The sequence below is a fragment of the Mus caroli genome, unplaced genomic scaffold (assembly GCF_978045245.1).
Source record: "Mus caroli unplaced genomic scaffold, Mus_caroli_1 scaffold_17, whole genome shotgun sequence".
Lineage (NCBI taxonomy): Eukaryota > Metazoa > Chordata > Mammalia > Rodentia > Muridae > Mus > Mus caroli.
Genome location: NW_028227272.1, coordinates 42,801,003 through 42,820,000, shown reverse-complemented (window position 1 = coordinate 42,820,000; position 18,998 = coordinate 42,801,003). Strand labels below are relative to the sequence as shown.

The window sequence follows — 18,998 nt, the reverse complement described above, 5'->3', positions numbered from 1 at the left end:
TCCTAATAGTGCCACTCTCTACAGACCTACAGGGGCCATTTTCACTCAAACCACCACATTAATACCTGATGCAACATCATAGCAATTTCATGCTCATTTCTACAAGAACTTTTAAAACCTCTGAGTCAGTATAACAGGAGAAAAATAAAATGTCCATGAGGAAGGAAGAGATTCCAGTGCCCAAACTGGACATCTGAGAAGTCAGTTGAGCATCCTTGATGAGAGATACTTCTAGTTTAACACAGGAAGTAACATCACCAAGGCTTTACTGAAGCATCAGTTTTGGAGCTGAAACTCATCTTTCTCTTGCATCCTCACCCTGTATAACCAGGCTCTACTTCCTACAGTCACTTCCCATGTTTGTCAGGCAAGGAAAAACTTAGACGAACTTAGAGCAAGGAAGGGATATAATTTAAATGGCATTAGATATGAAGTCTGGAACTCAATTCTATGTCTTCCCAACCCCCACAAGCAAATCTGACCCTAGCTTCTTGGATTTTACCTTCTCCTCCCTTCCTCTTATTCTTTTTTCTCCATAGGCTGTTTTTCACCATATCCCAAACCTCTCTGGGACCTACAGACTTCCTGTATTGCTCACTCCATACTCTGTCTATAAAGCCCCTTTCCTGTAATATGATGGTCAAATGCTTCATCTTCTTTAATGGATTCATTGACCACAAAAACTCTATTTATACTCATTTGTGTCGTGGCTTAGAAGTCATGTATACCACCCTGTTAGAGTTACATGCTGGTCAGTAAAATCCCTAAGGAGAGGCACCTCATCATCCGCACATCTGTGCACACTGAATAGAACAGAGAGGTGCTTTGTAAAGTTGACTTTGTTTGGAGATTTTTTTTTAATGTTCTGAACCCTGATCCCCTCTTCTGAGCTATCAGAAGTCTCTAGTACATTAACTGTATTATTACAGATGAACTTGAAACCATGGTATGAAATAACTGGACAGATGGTGAAATTCAGATGGAAGGAAGAATAAAGACCACAAGAGAGGAGAGAACCTGTGTGCCCTGCAATATCTAGGAACACAGAGCTGTTATTTCCTGTAATAAAAAGATAACAGAGAAAAACACAACTCTTTGTTTTAAGCCCTCCATGCATGAAAAGTGATTATGACTGGAAAAGTGAGCCAGAATAAATGCAGCTGGAATACATTAATCAGTCATGCTTACACACATGCACGCACACACGCACACACACACACACATACAAACACACACACATGCTGGCAAATGCAGAGAGAGAGACAGAGAAATGTATATGTATATGTATATGTATATGTATATGTATATGTATATGTATATGTATATGTATATGTATATGTATATGTATATGTATATGTATATGTATATGTACATATATATGTATATATACATATATAGAGAGAAGGGGGATGGGGAGGGAGGGAGGGAAGGAGGGAAGGAGAGAGAGAGAGAGAGAGGCAGAGAGAGAGAGAGAGTCCTTTTTCTGTCTGACAACCACATAAACTCACAGGAAAAAAATGTGAACAAGACACAAAAACATTTTGATATACAAATTAATCAGTGTAAATGTATTTAGAGTTTTCCTTTAATTAGAAGACAAATCTTGTAATAGCTTAAACATAAGATGTCACTTTGGGGATAATTAGCTAATGTACCCAAAGAGATAAAAGTGGGGCATTTGCCTTTCTGTGCTCCTGGGAGATTAAACTGACTTCTGTTTTATTTTTGGTTCATTGTCTGGTGTTAATCGAAGTAACTAATATGCTGTTTATAGTGTATCTATTTAAGTATGTATTTGAGAACACAGAGTTAAAATCTAAGCATCTGATAAAGTTATTGGAATAAAAAGACATCAAAGACACTGAAAATAAAGAGGTTAAAAATCTATTATTATTATATAATTTGATAGAAGTTCACCTACCAACTTCCTGGAAGACAGGGTATGAAAAGAACCATGGGTTTACATAGTTCTCCTCAACAGTGATTACAATTCTGTGTGAAATGAATAACAGCTCTTCTAAGAAGTGAAAGTACATATATTTTTTTAAGAAAGAGGATAATTGTCGGGGCACTAAACTCAATAAGGAATATATGATATGGCACTCAGCTTACCTAAGACAATGTCTGTTGTGATGGTCAGTTCTACAGAAGAGCAAGGTGGTTTGAAGCTTTTCTTTTGAGTGCTCCCTTTATGCTATCTATCATATGTGGAAAAAACTGGTATCGATATAATTATCTTAGTTTATAGTATAAGTTCTTCAGAATAGTGATTTATTTCTCCCGGAGGATAAACAAGGGATTTAAGTTGTATGGCCAGTAGTAAGTTGTGATTTAAACCTAGGTTTACCTGCCTCCAAATCGCTGTCCCTCTACAGCACTCTGAAGAGGAGAGCCTCATGCTTCCTTAGATAGTTGTGATGTTACAGAAAACAGCAGTGCAGGCAGTTCCCGCAGTGTTGGAGGCAGATTAAAGGCTGTAAAGATTTGTTAGCTCTCACTGCAGAGAAAGGAAGAGGTACACTTATGCAACTGAAAAGCTTCAATTATGTCTAAATACTCATTGTAAGTGACAAGGAACAATAGCAAAATAACTCCAAGCATTTCAAAATGGCTTCTATGTCTGTAGTACCGGCACTGGAAATACTGGTAACGGAGCAGGAGGATCATGAATTAGCAGACAGTCTGAACTATGTGAGATTGTGTTAACAACAACAACAATATAAATTCCAAGTAGAATAAGCCATGTATAATTCTTTTTTAGTATTCATTTTTTTTGAAAATTTTATATGATATATTTTGATTATAATTTTCCCTTCCCTCAATTCCTTCCAGATCCTTCCTTACAAAATCCAAAACAAAGGAAAAAAAAAAAAAAAACCACAGAAAAAATAAAAACATTTTTAAAAAAAATCAAGTTGTATCTATGTTGGCCAACTCCTCTTGAATATGGGGCCTGTCTTAGACTATTATTGATACACCTACCCATCACCATTCCACTGAAGAAAATGACTTTTTCACACTCAACAGCTATCAATCACCAACAGCTTCTTGACTAAGGGTAGGAAACTGTGCCCACTCCATTTTCTTCCTGGTGGGATTTTATCTGTCTTGAACTTGTGTGGGTCTTGTGTATGCTATCTCAATCTCCATGAGTTCATATGTACATCAGTTCTGTTGGGTCTGGAAGATACCACTCACCACCTCTAGCTCTTACAATCTATCTATCTATCTATCTATCTATCTATCTATCTATCTATCTATCTATCTACTTATTTATTTAATGTTCATATCAGCCTTACTTTTTTCTTGGATATTTTCTTTATTTACATTTCAGATGTTTTCCCCTTTCCAGGTCTCCCCTTCAGAAAATCCCCTATCCCATCCCCCCTCCCCTGCCTCTATGAGGGTGCTCACACACCCACTCACTCCCATCCTCCTGCCCTGACATTCCCCTACACTGGGGCATCAAACATTCTCAGTCCCAAGGGCCTCTCCTCTCACTGATATCCAACAAGGCCTTCCTCTGCCACATATGTGGCCAGCTTCATGGGTCATTCCATGTATATTCTTTGGTTGGTGGTCAAGCTCTTTATGACCCAGTGCTCCAAAGTCACTCATTCTTTTCACATTGTTCAGTTGTGGATTTCTGCCTTAATTGTCATCTCCTGTGTGAATGAGCTTCTCTGTTGAGAATTAAGTGGTGCCTTGATTTATAGGCATAGCAATATGTCATTAAGAATCATTTTAATGCTATGTTCACTTAGCACAATAATAGTAGTAGGCTTCCCCTTAGGTCCATGACCTGTCTAGCCTCAGATTCTTGGCCTCATTAACTGTGACAGGCATGGTTTCTATCTCATGAAGCAGGCCTTAAATCTAATCAAAAAGTCATAACATTTGTACAGCTCTTCCAAGAGTGAGCATATCTTCCATAGTTCTCCTTAACAATGGTTTAACAATTCCCATGTGAAAATAGCTTTTTGAAGATGGGAAAAGTGGATATATCTGACAGGCAAGATGCTATGGTCGCTCTCGGGGTTTGTACCTGGGTGAAAGTCATGTTTCCTTTTATCCTGCAGTAGCATGTCTAGCATCTTCCAGCTCTATGAGCAATAGGGGTGAAGCTCGTGGTAGAGCCCCGGCTCAAACTCTCCATGTTCTATGTTCTTAGTATGTGGTGTCTTCAGCAACAGGATCTAACTATCAGGATGTGAGGAATAGCCAATAGTATTGACGATGGGCTTTCATGTTTGGCAGGGACGTCTGTGGCCAACAAGTCAAAAGGATGTAACTGGGACTATTTCTTTATATGATACCCAGGTGGTGTGTTGTTTTCTCCATTATATAGTAACTCCTCTTAAACTCCCTTTGTATATGTGTTTTAGAAGGCCTTTAAAATAGGAAGCCTTGCCAAAAAGCCTTTAGTATTAGTTATTTTCCCAATTCCCTCCTCTAACTTTCTCTTCCATTCCCACTTCATTTAATCCTGCTGCTTTGTTTATATTTTATTTACAGGAGGATACCCTTGCAACTTTATATTCTATTTCTCCTCTTCTCCCCTCTGATCCCTAATTAGTTACATAACTCCTGTGGATATTCTAAATAAAACCTACATATCTAAAGCATAAAAGCTAACATCTACATATAAGAGAAAACATCCAATGCTTAAGTTTCTGGGTCTGGGTGACCTCACTTAGGATAATTATTTCTAGCTCTGTCCATTTACCCACAAATTTCATAATTTAGTTTTCCTTAACACCTAAATAAAATCCATCATGTAATGGAATGTACCACACTTTCATTACCCATACATCAGTTGATGGACAACCAAGCTGTTTCCAAATTCTGGCTGTTACGAATCGAGCAGCAATGAACATGGACAAGCAAGTTTTTCTTTAGTACGATGTAGAGTCCTTTGGTATATGCTCAAGAGTGGAACTGCAGGATCTGCAGTATATCAATTTTCAGCTTCTTGAGGAACCTCCCTGCTGACTTTTATAATGGCTATAACAGTTTCCACTCCATCAGGAACAAATAAGTGTTGCTCTTCCCCTGTATCCTCAGCAACATGTGCTGTCATTTGTTTTATTGATCTTGGCCATCTGACTGGGAAGGATGACAGACATCTCATCGTTTTAACTTGTTTTCCTAAGGATATTCAACATTTTAAAGTTTTCCTCAGTCATTTATAGATCATCTTTTGAAAGCTCTCTGTTTAGATCTGCAGCCCCTTTTTAAGTTGGGTTATTTGTTTTCTTGATGTTCAGTTTGTTTGTTTGTTTCTTCTTTACTTCTTTATATATTTTACATACTAACCCTCTGTCAGATGCGTGGTTGGCATTTTTTTCCATACTATTGGCTACCTCTTTCCTTTGCTATACACAAGCATTTCAGTTTCATGAAGTCCCATTTATTGATTATTGATTTTAATATCTTGTGCTATCAGGCTCCTGTTCAAACAATCTTTATCTGTATTAATGAGTTTAAGGATATTCCTTCTCTTCTATTCTATCCAATTCATGCCATCAAGGCTTAGGTTGAGGCCTTGGTCTGTTTGTAATTGATTTCCTATAGGGTGAGAGATTGAATCTATTTGCATTCTTCCACATGCAGACATCTGGTTTGACCAGCACCATTGATTGAAGAAGCCATCGTTTCTCCAATGTGTTATTTTTTCTTTTTGGCTTCTTTATCAAAAATCAGATGTCCGTGGGTATGTGGACTTATGTCCAGGTCTTCAATTCTATTTCATTAATCAATGTCTGTTTTTATGCCAATACCATGCAGCCTTTACTACTATAGTTTTGTAAAAAGTTGAAAATAAGAAATGGTAATAACTCTAGCTCTTCTTTTATTACCAGAATTATTTTAGCTGGTGTGTGTGTGTGTGTGTATACATGTGCGTGCACATGTGTGTGATTAAACCTTACTTTTCCCCACTTGAGAATTTGAAGAACACAGCCAAATAAGAGAGAAAGCTTTATTATAGTCAGTTTGATCCCAGAAAAGCACAAAGGAAAGAATACTATGGTGTTTGAAGCATAGTACCCTAAAAAGATGACTGGGAATGGCAGAGACTAGGAGATACAGCTCTGATTTGTGATTAAAGAGGGAGCTTTACTTAAAAGAACCCTTAAGTGGGTCAGAGAGGTGTCTCGGTGCTTTCCTGGCATGTACGAGGCCCTGGGTTCATTCCTCAGCACCTCGTAAACTGGGCATAATGGCGACTCCATTCCCAGCATTCAGAAGATAGAGTCAAAAGGATGAGAAGTTCAAGACCTGTCTCAGTTACACAGCTGGACTGAGTTCTTTTAAATAAATAAATAAATATGAAATAAAATAAGACTGGGAAATAAAAAGGTAAAAGGGAAGAGCTTAGGTCTTTCTACCATTTAGTCCCTGTTTATACAACTTCATAACTAAATATGAATCTGGTACTACTGCTAGTGGGTGTTATTTGTTGAGTGACCTCCCCCGCACCATACATGTTAAGACCTTAAAGGTCTGATCTTAACATTCAGTTTGCCTCTAGCACCTTGGGGAGGATCCCTTCTGTCTTCAGGCTGCCCTGATATTACAGAACGGAAGGGAAATCACATTGACTCATCAAGAGAAGCTCTGCTGTGTTTCATGACTTGAAAATCCACATTAAGTACTTTCTGGTAGCCCCTTTCCATATCCCCCAAGCCCCAGTGTGTGATTCACATAAATGCGAATAAAATGACCCTCTGGCCTTTGAGGAATGTAGTTATCATCAGAGACAGCAGGACAGTGGACATTAGTTTTTGTCTACTGATTAGGAATTAGTCACTCTGCAGACATTCCTCTGATAGTATTCATACTAGAAATGAGGTGGGGTACAGTGGCATTTAAGGGTGTGAGCACTCTCTAACCCTGCTGCCTGCACTCAAGCCTATACTAACTGAAATGCTTACGGGAGCTTTCCTTCTCTGTGCCTCTGTTCCTCACTTACCATGCAAACACAGCAACACAGCAACACAATGAAACGTCTGAAGACCATAAAGTATTTAGAAGAATGATCCATACAGTAAATGCTGTTTATAATAAATATCTGTGATGTTTTACCTCAGCCTGAATACTAGTAACTTAAATATTGCCTACTGAATGTATATTGTGCTAGTAGGCAAATTCATTAGAGAATAATTATCTGGGATTTGGGAGGAGTGGGTTGGGATGGGCGCAAAGTTTGTGAAGAGTCAACTTATGATGGGACTTAGTTCTGTGGGGAAGTGTGATAGCACCACTGGAAACCCCTAGACTGAACCTAGGTCCAGAGTCTGAACTCTGGGTAGTCAGTGCTTAGACCAGAAGAAAAAGGAAGAGAAAGGGAGCTAAGGATCAACTGGTAATTACTACTGAGGAGTGAGATGCACACCCCCACCCTGCTCCCGTGCTGAGAGAATAGTGATTGAACTTGCTAATGCTGAGTGACATGGCCAGCTCTTGGTGCACTCCAGCCTGATCCCCCCAATCCTGCCCCCACAAGTCCCCAGGCCACCCCCAAATCTATTTCCCCTTCCCAGGGATACTCATGCTACCCACCTCGAGCCCTCCCCTTTACCTACTCTTTGGGCCTATAGATTGTAGCTTGATTATCCTTTATTTAGCAGCTAGTATTCACTTATAAGTGAATGCATGCCATCTTTACCTTTCTCGGTTTGAGTTTCCTCACTCAGGATGATTTTTTTTTCTAGTAGCATCCATGTGCCTGCAAATCATGGTGTCATTTTTTAAACAAACGAGAAATATTCCATTGTATTAATGTACCACATTTTCTTTATCCATTCTTTGGTTAGGAACATCTATGTTGCTTCCGATTTCCAGCTATTATGAATAAAGCCACAATGAACATAGTTGAGCAACTGACCTTGTGGTAGGATGGATGGTCCTTTGGGTATATGCCCAAGAGTGATATAGCTGAATCTTGAGGTAGATTGATTCCCAACTTTTGGAGGAGCCACCATATTGATTTCCACAGTCAGCCCTTGGTGTTTTGAGTCAGGCTTTACATAGCTCAGGCTGGTCCTAACTGGTTAAGAGGCCCAAGCTTGCACGCTACTCTTGATCATCCTGCATCAACTGGTCAAGAGCTGGAATTACTGTACCACCATACCTGGGAAGAAGCAATTTTTTCAGTTGCATAATTTAAGCCCAGGGGAATACAATAAAGGAAACTTCTGACTGGAGTATTATGTGAAGGCAGAGAGTTGAGATAGCTTTTTGTAACAATTGACCATCATTTTGCTATAGTTAAACAGGAAAGTGTATGGAGAGGCAAGTGGCTCAAGAGTGTCTTTCCTTTCATTGAAATGGGATAAATGATTTTAAGTTGATGGAGATGAGGTGAAAGGATGGGGTGTAAGTCATGTGAATTTAATAGCGTGGGATACCGACGTGGTGCGTTGAGAATGCTCTAAAACACAAATCATCCTTATAGGAGTGGTTCTCACGGAAATTAGAAGTCAAACTTTCGGGGCTGGAGAGGTTGTTTGGCAGCAAAGAGCTGTCCAGCTTTTGAAGAGGATCCAAGTTTGGCTGTCAAAACCCTTGTTGGGTGGCTCATGGCCATTTCTGCCTTCCCTTCCTACTTGGATTCACGTGCACACACATGCGCCAAAGCACACACAGGAATAAATAGTAAACATTATTTAATTTTAAAAGTCATACTTTTGCTCAATAAAACATTTTAAATATGCATTTTATTAGTGCGTGTTCTCACAGCTAAAGACATTGTGTATAGATGAGGCATAGGCTTATTAACTACTGGAAGTACCTACACTAGTACCCCTGTTGCTATGCTACAGCCTTGAAGACATACTTGATGGTAGCTAAAACAACTTGCCAGGGCCATATTGTTATTATAGAGCTTGCCAGTCCTGGTTCTTGCGAGTTCCTCCAAGGTTCTTTCTTTGACTTAACCCCACTGGGGCAGAACTTTACAAACATCCACATTTGCATGCGTCAAGACAGACTAGCTGCTCAGGGAAGCAAGGCTGAAAGAAGTTCACGTTAATATTGTTTCCACTGGTTATGTTAAATGTGTTGGAAAATGCAGAACCCTTTATGAGACATCACTCCAAGGCAATCAGTATCACGGAGTTTTAAATCTGCCTGATTCCAGCCCTGACCCCAGGCGGTTCCATTGCCATTTGGCACAGCTGCTTTTCTGACGCATCAGGTAAACCTGCCCTGGGGAGAACAGTTTGTGGTGAAGTCACCTGGAGTTTCACACAGCAGAAACTTCATCCTGGGGAGGAAACCGGCACTCCAGGACGTGTGTTCTCTCGTCCCATTTCCACCTTATTTTTAATAAAGAAAAAAAAAGCCAACAACAAAGATTTCTGTCACATAGCTTTGAACGTTGCTTTGAGAAAGTGGAGCCTAGTGATGTGACGAGTGGCCAGGCCACTCCAACCGCAGTAAAAGCAGCAGCAGCTTAGCTGCCTAAGAACCTAGACTCCAGGACTTCCTAGCTGGAACTCCAAGGATCCGCTGCGGTGCCTCGAAACTCGGGTCGGGACCAGGAGGGAGCTTCGAGGAGTCCACCACCGCGGCCCGAGGGGCTCTGCTGAGTGTGACACAGAGCACCCAGGGTGCCTGCCTTCTGTGGCCGCCTGCATTCGGCCACCTTATCGCCCCAGGTGAGTAGTGGGCTACAGAGGGCCTGGAGGAGCCGGCCCGCATTGCCTTTGCGCACCCTGGTGGCTCCTTGGGGACACAGCCTCCCCCTCAGCCGATTTGGTAGCCGCCCGTCTCTCTGCGGAGGTCGGGGGCGGAGAGGAGGCGGTGGCCGCCCCCACCGGGAGGGGCGCCCGGAGTGCGCGGTGTGCGGCGGCAGGGTCTGGCTGCAGCTCTGCGGCAGCGGCGGGGACCGGACTAGGACATAGGGAGAGAGGGAGGGCGGAGGCAAGGGACAGGCCCAAGAGCAGCGGGACCGGAGGAGAGAGTTGCAGTTCCAGAGAAAGATGAACTGGTGAGTGGGCGCCCTGAGCGCAGATTTTCTTTGCTTCCCTTGCAGGCTGTAGAGACAAAAGCCCGGGCAGGGGTCGGCAAAGCCCAAACCTTACAGTCCTAGAGTGCTCTGTCCTCCTTTGTGCACCGCGATGCGGGGTGGAAGGATTGTGGAGAAGGGGTGTCCAGTAGGGGTGAGGTTTTCCTGAGTGATTGGGTCGAAAAGGCAGGATTTAATTAAGGGTCCCGAAGGCAACTTTTGCGGAAAGTCTGGATTGCTTAGACAGAGATCTGGATTCCCGGGATAAGAAGATCCACAGCTGGATCTTGAGGAGTACAGGACTCAGATAGGACCTTTCTGAAATAGGCTTCTAGTTGTACTTTGTTTCTAGAATGAGGCTGCACGGCGAGCCTCCGGACCGAGATTCTTTCCAGGAGCTCCTGATTGTGATTCAGTTATGGTTTCCCTATCATCCCACACTGATGGCGTGATGGTCTCTTCCTCTGTGGTGATAGCAGCTGCAACTCTGGGTAGCATTTCGACCCTCTGCTTCAGCCGCTCAGGGAGCCTGCTGAACTCTGGCTTGGTGCGCTCACTAACTTCGCCCTTGCCAGCAGCGCTTAAAGCGAGGAAGACTTAGCTAACTCCCGCCACCCGCAGGAAATTAAAAGGCTGACGGGCTGTCCCTTCCCGAGTTGGGGTTTCCTGTTTAAAAGAGCTTTATAAGTCCTTCCAGAGGCTCCTCTTTTACCTTTCTCACTTCAAAGAGGGAAGATTCCCATAGTCTTTTATGTGGACTAGCCAAGACTGGAAATCCTTTCGTCTATCCGGCCCAGCCCTCTTCCCTAGAAGTCTTCCTTTTGTGGTATCTCAAGTGTTCTAGGATACACAGCTAGTCTCCTAGCCAGTCAGAGCTGTGAGGGTAAGTCTAGTAGAGACATAAAATGTGGAGTCCGTTAGGGTAAATATTTTTGCCAGTCACGTTTCCCTCCAGTCTATGAACATGTAAATTACAGATGTAAATGTTCAATTCTGACGCTTGTAAGTAAGCTTCTAACTTGGGCTTGACTTGTGTGTTTGAGATTATTTTTCCTCTGGGCTTCAAACGACTGAATTTAGATGGAAGGTTCCAAATATGGTTCACAGTTTCGTAGGGTTAAACGTTTGCCCTCGGAGCACTTGAATTCTTAGTTCCTGGTAGGCTAGCAACACATTCATTGGAGCTGAGGTAAATAAACGTTTAGAGTGGTCTACTATTTTAACAGAACGTGCTTGGTGCCATTTGAACCTTAAGGTTCGTTGAAAAGCAACAGTTGTGTTTTCCTGAGGTTCCCTTCCTGGACTTAGTTGTTTAAAAGGTTTTAACTGAATGTTTTTTTTTCTTTCTCCTTATAAATACATTGTGGAATTTAAACATTGCGTATAATTAAGAAACTCCGCAGTCTCCAAACATTGACAAAGGCCTTTAAAAGAGAGGAGAGATGAGCCTTTGCATTTAGCTTGTTGTAGCTTTTACTCCAGAGGCAGGGAAGTTTGCAAATCCTAGCACTCTCACAAATGGCAAAAGGAGATGTTTGGTTAAGAGCAGTCATCAGGGCAGGCAATTTGCAGGCTTCTGTCTGGTTCCTCGCAGCTGGCAGCTGCTGCTCTTTTGGGGTGAGAAAGGACTGCAAGGCTTTCTGCTGCATCCCTGCTTGGGGCAAGCCAGAAAAGCTAGATAAGAAGATGGGTGAAGATGCAACCCATCTCTTCAACAACTCTGGCCAAAGTGCGCCACTTCCACTGGCATTTTCAGGAGAAGGAAGAAAAGCCAAAGTTGACTTGACTGAGCTTGATGGAAGAGCTTTTTGTTACTTTCTTCAGTGTTGTTGGCTCTATGCATGGTGGGTTGTGGAGTATAAAGGAGAACTCACTTCAGGAGTTTTTATTAGTTTTGCATCATTGTTTAAAGCCGTTGGGGCATTGTGGTTATAGTAATTGACCTTACAGGATGCTACATTTCAGCCCTTGGCAGAGAGGTGTTGCCACAGGTGACAGGGAAAGACAGGAACTTTGTACATTTTCCAAGAATACCTGAGCTTTATAAATTGTCATTAAATTTCTCTGTGCTTAATTATTAAATGTGGGGAAAACACCTTTTGAGTGGTGTGCTTTGTCTTAAAAGCCCCGAAGTGTGTTTTAGCAGTAGTTCTCAGGATGGAGTGGCCTGCAGTCTGAATCTTGGCACAGTCTTTTGGTTATGAAGCTGAGGGTAGGAAGGTTCCATCAGCATCCATTGAATAGAGATCTAGGATGCTGTTATATACCATGCAGTGTCTAGAACACACAGAGAGCTATCTGTCTCAGACCCTGTTCTATAGCATTCCCCTAGGTCAGACAGATGTTAGTAAATTGGGGATCTTAATTTAGTTTAGATCTTCACAAATTTACTTAACTCTTGTTGTTCACACATACCACATCCCGCAAGCTTTTTCATCTGCCGTGTACCCTTCTGTCCTTAGCACTAGAAGTCTCTGTATCCTGTAGAGATGAAGGACATTGTTAGGTTTCCTTTATGCTTTTGAATTGGCTAGAAATTGAATTTGAGCACACAAGGGAGCCTCAGTCAGTGATCATTAAATTCAATTCTCAGTTCATAGATGATAAGCCCAGGGATTAGAGACTGGCAAGTCCTTGGGTGAGTTAGTGGCAGACACAGCACTTGCTAGAACCTGAGACTAGAGAATTTAATAATTGATATTTAGGAAGGCCAGATTTAAAAACAGAAACAACAACAAACCAAAGCAAAACCAAGAACAAAAACCGAGACTTGACCCTTCTTGAGAGTTTTAGCAAAAGCATTCCCCAATTTGAAAATAAACTCCCGGATGCGGGCAGTAATGTAAGCCTGAGTGACTACAGAGCATATGTCTGAGTGTGTGTGACCTGTGACACCACTTCTGAGGCCTGCACTATCTTTTCCATGTCAGACTGAGCAACAGATGGTCCCACATACATAGCAGATGCTGTCTTTGAATGCAGGTACAAAATGAGCATCTGAGGTTTTCCTCCTTCGCCCTCTCACTGTGCCTTAGCATCAGAGCACATGAATGGGCAGTTAGCTCAGACAGACGGGAAGGGGAGGGGCCTCCCGGTTATGAAGGGAGAAAGATCCCTGGCAGCTGCAGAGGGTGGGTGTGTAGGAGAGATCTATAAACTGATGAATGTGGATATAGAACCCATTCAATTGTGTCAAGTTGAAATCTGAAGACATTTCAAGCTTAACTATTTGGGGCAGTTGGACAAGATAACTCTGGGAGTAAAAGGAACCTTAGAAATCTTACCAGGCTTGGGATGTGGCTCAGTTGGTAAAATGCTTATCTAACAGGCATGATGATGCCCTAGGTTTGGTTCACAGAATCATAAAGAGGCAGGAATGATGGTATATATCTACAGTTCTAGAGGCCCATTTCAAATAAAAAAGCAAAACAACTAAGGACTTTTTAACTGCTTGGTAGGATTAAATAGGCTGAGGTGGGATGATTGCTTCCATCAGTTCTCAAGGCTATCTTGGCCATTGTCTTAGTTAGGGTTTCATTGTTGTGAAGAGACACCATGACTACGGCAACTCTTATAAAACATTTCTTGGGAGCTTATCTACAGTTTCAGGGGATTAGTCCATTTTTATCATGTTGGGAAGCTGACAGGCAAGGCTCTGAAGCAGTGTCAGAGAGCTTTAGATCCTGACCCACAGGCAGAAGACACATACCCACATACATACAGAAAGAGAGAGAGAGAGAGAGAGAGAGAGAGAGAGAGAGAGAGAGAGAGAGAGAGAAACAGAGACAGAGAGACAGAGACAGATTGGGCTTTAGATCCACAGGCAAAAGACACACACATAGACACATACACATGTGTCTATGTGTGTGTGCATGTGCCCACACACCCACACCCACATACACACACATACAGAAAGAGACAGAGATGGAGAGAAAGACAGACACAGACACAAAGACAGTCACAAAAACAGACACAGAGACAGGCAGGCAGGCAGGCAGGCAGACACAAAGACATACAGAGAGACAACAGACAGGTAGATAGACTGAGACAGAGACAAAGACTGGGTTTTGTCTCAAAGTCCAACCCTAGATACACCCTTCTTCCAACAAAGCCACATCTTCCCAACAGTTCATCAACTGGGGACTAATATATGAACCTAGAAGGCCATTTTCCTTCAAACCATCATGGTAATGTAGTGAGTGCTAAGCCAGTCAAAGCTGAGCATGGTGAGACTCTTTCTGGAGAACTTGAATCTCTTGTCTGATCCAACAGTTCCCAAGCCTTACACATGGTTTGGTAGTGACAGAACAGAATACATTTCCTGACTTCTTCTCCATGACATATTATCTTGTGCAAAGTTATTATTAATGTAATTTCATATTAGTGAATGGCTTCATATCTAGAGAGAAATTGCCTCAATTGTTTTTTTTTGTTGTTGTTGGTGGTGGTGGTGGTTTTTTTTTCCACCTCTTGTTGTTTGCTTCAGGAAAATGTCTCATTCTGTATCCTAGGCTGGCCTGGAACCTACTTTGTGACCCAGGCTTATCTCAAACTCTCCATGATACTTGTGCCTCCGTGTGTGTCCTGGAGTCCTGAGATCCCTCCGTGAGCCACACTGCCTACTTTCAGTGAGCTTTTGAGTAGCAGAAAAGTTGTGCCTGTTTGGCTGTAGCAGTTACAGATGTTAACACCGGCTAGTTTACTTTACTAGAGTTAGACATTAGGCCCGTGGTTATGGATTCCTGGGTGTCAAGTGACCTTCCTGATCCTCAAATCTTGGAAGTTCGGTTGCTAGAAGAAAGATTTTGGGGTACCCTTCCTGGGAAAGGTCAGAGCTCTACATGCTGTTAAGGAATGGTTTATGTTGGCAACTAGCCAAGAGATCTATCTCAAAGGAAGCACAAGGAAACATTTAGGATAATGACTTTGGAAAGACTGACTATGGTGGGCTGTGGGGATCTGCCCCCTGCAGGCTCTTCACTGGAGGGGTAGCAACCCTTTCTCGCCTTCTGTCTGCTCATTCTTGTTACCTCCATAATTATCTGCCACAATATCCTGGCGTGATGGACTTTAGTAATTAAGGCAAGAAAGTCGGTGGTTGAAAATACTTCCTAGGATTTGCAGAATATATCTTTTGTATAAGTAAAGCCAAAGGGTGGGTCAGGTTTTCCAAATCCCTTCTGCATAAAACTTACCAAGCAAAACTCCAGGGGTTAAATTGTACAATAGATACGTCTATGATATTTAGGATTTTTTTTTTTTAGACATCACTGAAAAGCAACTTAGTGTTGTATCTACTTTAAAGGCAAGACTTTTAAAGCATTCTGGCTATCAGTATCAGGGAAAGAAAGACAAGAGTAAAAAAGTCATCACATAAAGGTGTGGGAATGCCAGACACTGCAGAAGCCTGTCAGGAAGACCCAGATAAATAACATGAGGTAACAGGCCAACTTATATAGCTGTAATACATGGAAGAACCACTCCTTTAATGTGCACAGTTGATTTTATTAGATGAAATGTGTTTCCTCATTTTGCAAAAGGAGAGGAAGAGAAGGTTCACACAGTCTTGTATTAAGCATTGTTAACTTAAACAGGGTCAGCATTTTATAAACTGCAGCTTAGCAGGTCAGTGCATGCTGGTGTTTATCATCTTAGAATGATTCTTTGCAACAACGCTGGTGACTTCTCCAGATTGGCAGTGTGACCGGGGAATTAACATATCAAATAATGAAAAGGAGGAGAGTTACGTGAGTTCCCAAAGATTTGTTTCTTGACCCCCCCTGCACTGGTGAATTCAGAGCAGGGACAAATTATGTTAGCCAACTCCTGCATTCCTTTGACCAAATCAGACCCAGTGTGAACAGTCAAAAAGTATTCCAAAAGGCCTGGAAAGAGATGTCTGGCTGCCACACTGTTTGCATCATTGCTGAAGTACCCTTTCAAAAGCAACTTAAGATTTATTAAGGAAATTGCAGGACATAGGAATGTAGGTGAAATGTTTCTTGTATACGCTGCTGAATCAGCTGGTATGATACACTGCATTAACAGTTCGGACTAGGCCCTTTTCTCACTGTGTTTGGCTGAGATGATTCACCATGACCTTGGCATGCCTTGGGGGGAACAATGTCAGGGAAAGCTTTGCCCAGTTAGGTAGCTGCTGTCTTATCACTAAAGCATGCTTATGTTCTGTGGTCACTTCCATTTCCTGCATTGTGTAACAGGCGCTTCTGGGTTATTTTACCAGTAATCTTTGGGAGTACAGAAACTTTGGTGCACAAGGAACTTCTAGTTCACTCTCAGCATTTCAAACATTGAGAAACATCTGTTTCACCAAGGTGGAGACAGATGAAGTGACTCACTCCATATATTATTCCTCTTAGTTTTGGTGGACACAGAAAGAGAAGCAACCTCCTGACTCGTGTCCTTGGCAAGCTGTCCAGTGTTCTTTGTACTGGATTAGCCATTACAATAAAAGTAACATTTGAAAGTAGCCATTTCCTTCATTAGGTCTCCTGGAAAGAGTTATTTAAGAACAAAACAAAAGCCAAAAACCAACAACAACAAAAACTCAGGAAAAAAAATCAACTCAGCAGTTAAGAACACTTGCTACTTTTCCAGACAACCAAGTGCTCATATCCAAACACCCATATCAATTGTTTCACATCTGCCTGAACTCCAAATCTAGGGGCTCTGATGCCCTCTTCTGGTCTCTCTCTCTCTCTCTCTCTCTCTCTCTCTCTCTCTCTCTCTCTCTCTCTCTCTCTCTCACACACACACACACACACACACACACACACACACAGAAACATTCTCTTAGACATTCTCTATCCCTCCCTCTCTCTCACTCCTTTTTCCCCTCCCCTTCCCATCTTTCCTTCCTCTCTCTCCCCTCCGCCCCTTCTATCTCTCTTTTTCCCTCCCCTTCTCTCTTCCCTCCTTCCCTCCCCCCCTCACACACACACATACATACACATAATAAAGGTCGTGAAAACCCACAATTAAAAGTAAGTTTGATTAATCACTTATTTCTCGATACTTAAAGGGCCAAGGAATAGACCCCTTCTGCTTTCCTGCCAGGTAGCTTGTGTTGTCTTACAATGAACACTCTGCACAACCAACTGTCAGATAAGTGGCAAAATGACACCATCATTGTAACTTTGTACTTTGTAGTGTGGTCGAGAGCCTCACAGTGATTTTTCATTTTGGAAAAAAAAATGAATTGGGGAGGGTAAAGCATATGGGTGCCTATGTGTCATGGTGTGCATATGGAAGCCAGGAGGCTACTCTAGAGCTGTTCTAGCCTTGCAAATTCACTGCAAGCACGTTTACCCACTGAGCTATCTCACTGGCCCACAGAGGGACATTTTACTCAGCTGATCTTTTCCATGATGGTGTCAAATAAGATGAAAATGTCTTGTGATGTGTGTCCTGCTTCCTGTGTGAGACCATGCTCTAAGATGCTCTCAGTGATGACATCAGCTAGCCTCGGATTGCTCAGAATGAATCTTTACTATTAAGACATACACAGCATCCTTTAAAGGCCCACCCATCCCAACTTTGGAGTTAAGAAGGAAAACACGTTGGGGTGTAGACCATTTGTTGAACATATTAAAGGCCCTAGATTTGATCTCTCAAGCCTGAGGGGTGGAGTGGTGTTAAAACCATTCTGAGTGTGGAAGACATCTCTTGACTTCCATTTGTTCCCTCTTCCAGAACCCACTTATTCTCTGATCATTGCCAGATCATGATATCGGATAAATAGCAAAGTTTTAAGTCTGGGGAATCTTATTTGAAAAAATCAAATATTCTTAAGAGAATATATTTCAGTCAGTGTTATGAGGACATGGATGAACAAGGTAGGATGGAAAGGTTAGCGAGTTTTGTGGTCATGGATACGAGTTTCAGTTTATGATCACAAAGTCCATAGTGGCTTCAAAGTAGAGTTTTTCTCTATGTTATCCTAGGTTCATATTCTTTGTTGAAAGTAGCTTTGTATGCAATGGACCAGATTGGTGCCCTTCCCTGACTCAAGGGGAAGAGTACAGCTCATACACACAGATGATCTCTCTGTCCAGTTAATACCCCGTGACTCTCCATCTCTCTAGTTCATCTCCCTGGGATGATCACACAGTGGAGGAGAATTTGCCTGAGTTTGTCCGGGACTTGGCCAGAGTCACCTAAACCCAGGCATGACCTGTACCCATGAGCAGAGGGAAGTGACACTTGGAGATGCTTGATTTCATCTGGACAAATTTTAGAAAGCTTTATCTTGCGTGAAAACTGGTTTGGGTTTCAGTGAAAAGCCCTCAAAATATGGGTCAGTGACTTCTTACCCAAAGTGTTGCCCCATCTTCTGAGAAGCAATAGCAGGATTTTATTTGTTTGTTATATTTATTCATTTATTCCTCTGGGGGGAGGAGTTGTGTGAGGGAGGACACACAAATTCCAATGGTGTACATGGAATTGACTTTCTCCCTCAAGTGGTCTTAGGGATCAAGTTCTTAAACTTGTCAGTGAGTGCCTTCACCCACTGATCCATCTTGTCCCATCCTGTCAGCCCAAGTAAGAGAATTTTAAAATTTACAGGTCATAATTACCCACTTCTTACCATAAATATATTTTAGGGTGAAAATTATTAGAATATGGAAAGTTTGGTAGTTTCTATGGAGACTTGTATACTTTAATTGTGTAAAGCAATGGGTTTTATTGTTCTTTTTAAAAAAATATGCACTTCACATGTGTGGTGTCCTCTGTTTATATAAGTGACAAATATTTGTGTTTGTGTGGGTGTGGGCACTTGTGTGTGGAGAATAAAGATCAACATGAGGTAAGTGTTATCCTAGATAGCCATTTTTTTTTATTCCACTGAACCCAGCTGGAACTCATCAGTTCAACAATGTTGTCTACACAGTGAGCCCTAGGAAAGCAGTGCCTTTATCCCCTACCCCTAACACTAGGATTTCAGACCTGTGCCACTGTGCCCAGC

The 18,998-nt window shown here is 42.1% G+C and overlaps 1 protein-coding gene across 6 annotated transcripts in view; it reads left to right on the top strand.

The window, feature by feature from the left end:
* The window catches only part of Phldb2 (pleckstrin homology like domain family B member 2), a 212,616-nt gene that overhangs the window by 106,546 nt on the left and 87,072 nt on the right, over positions 1–18,998 (top strand). The window contains exon 1 of one of the 6 annotated variants that reach the window (XM_085832520.1): positions 9,851–9,994. The exons of the other annotated variants lie outside the window; for them this stretch is intronic. The gene's annotated coding sequence lies outside the window, so the exon portion shown is untranslated. Of the gene's footprint in view, positions 1–9,850; positions 9,995–18,998 lie in introns of those variants that run through there. 6 annotated transcript variants of the gene reach the window in all.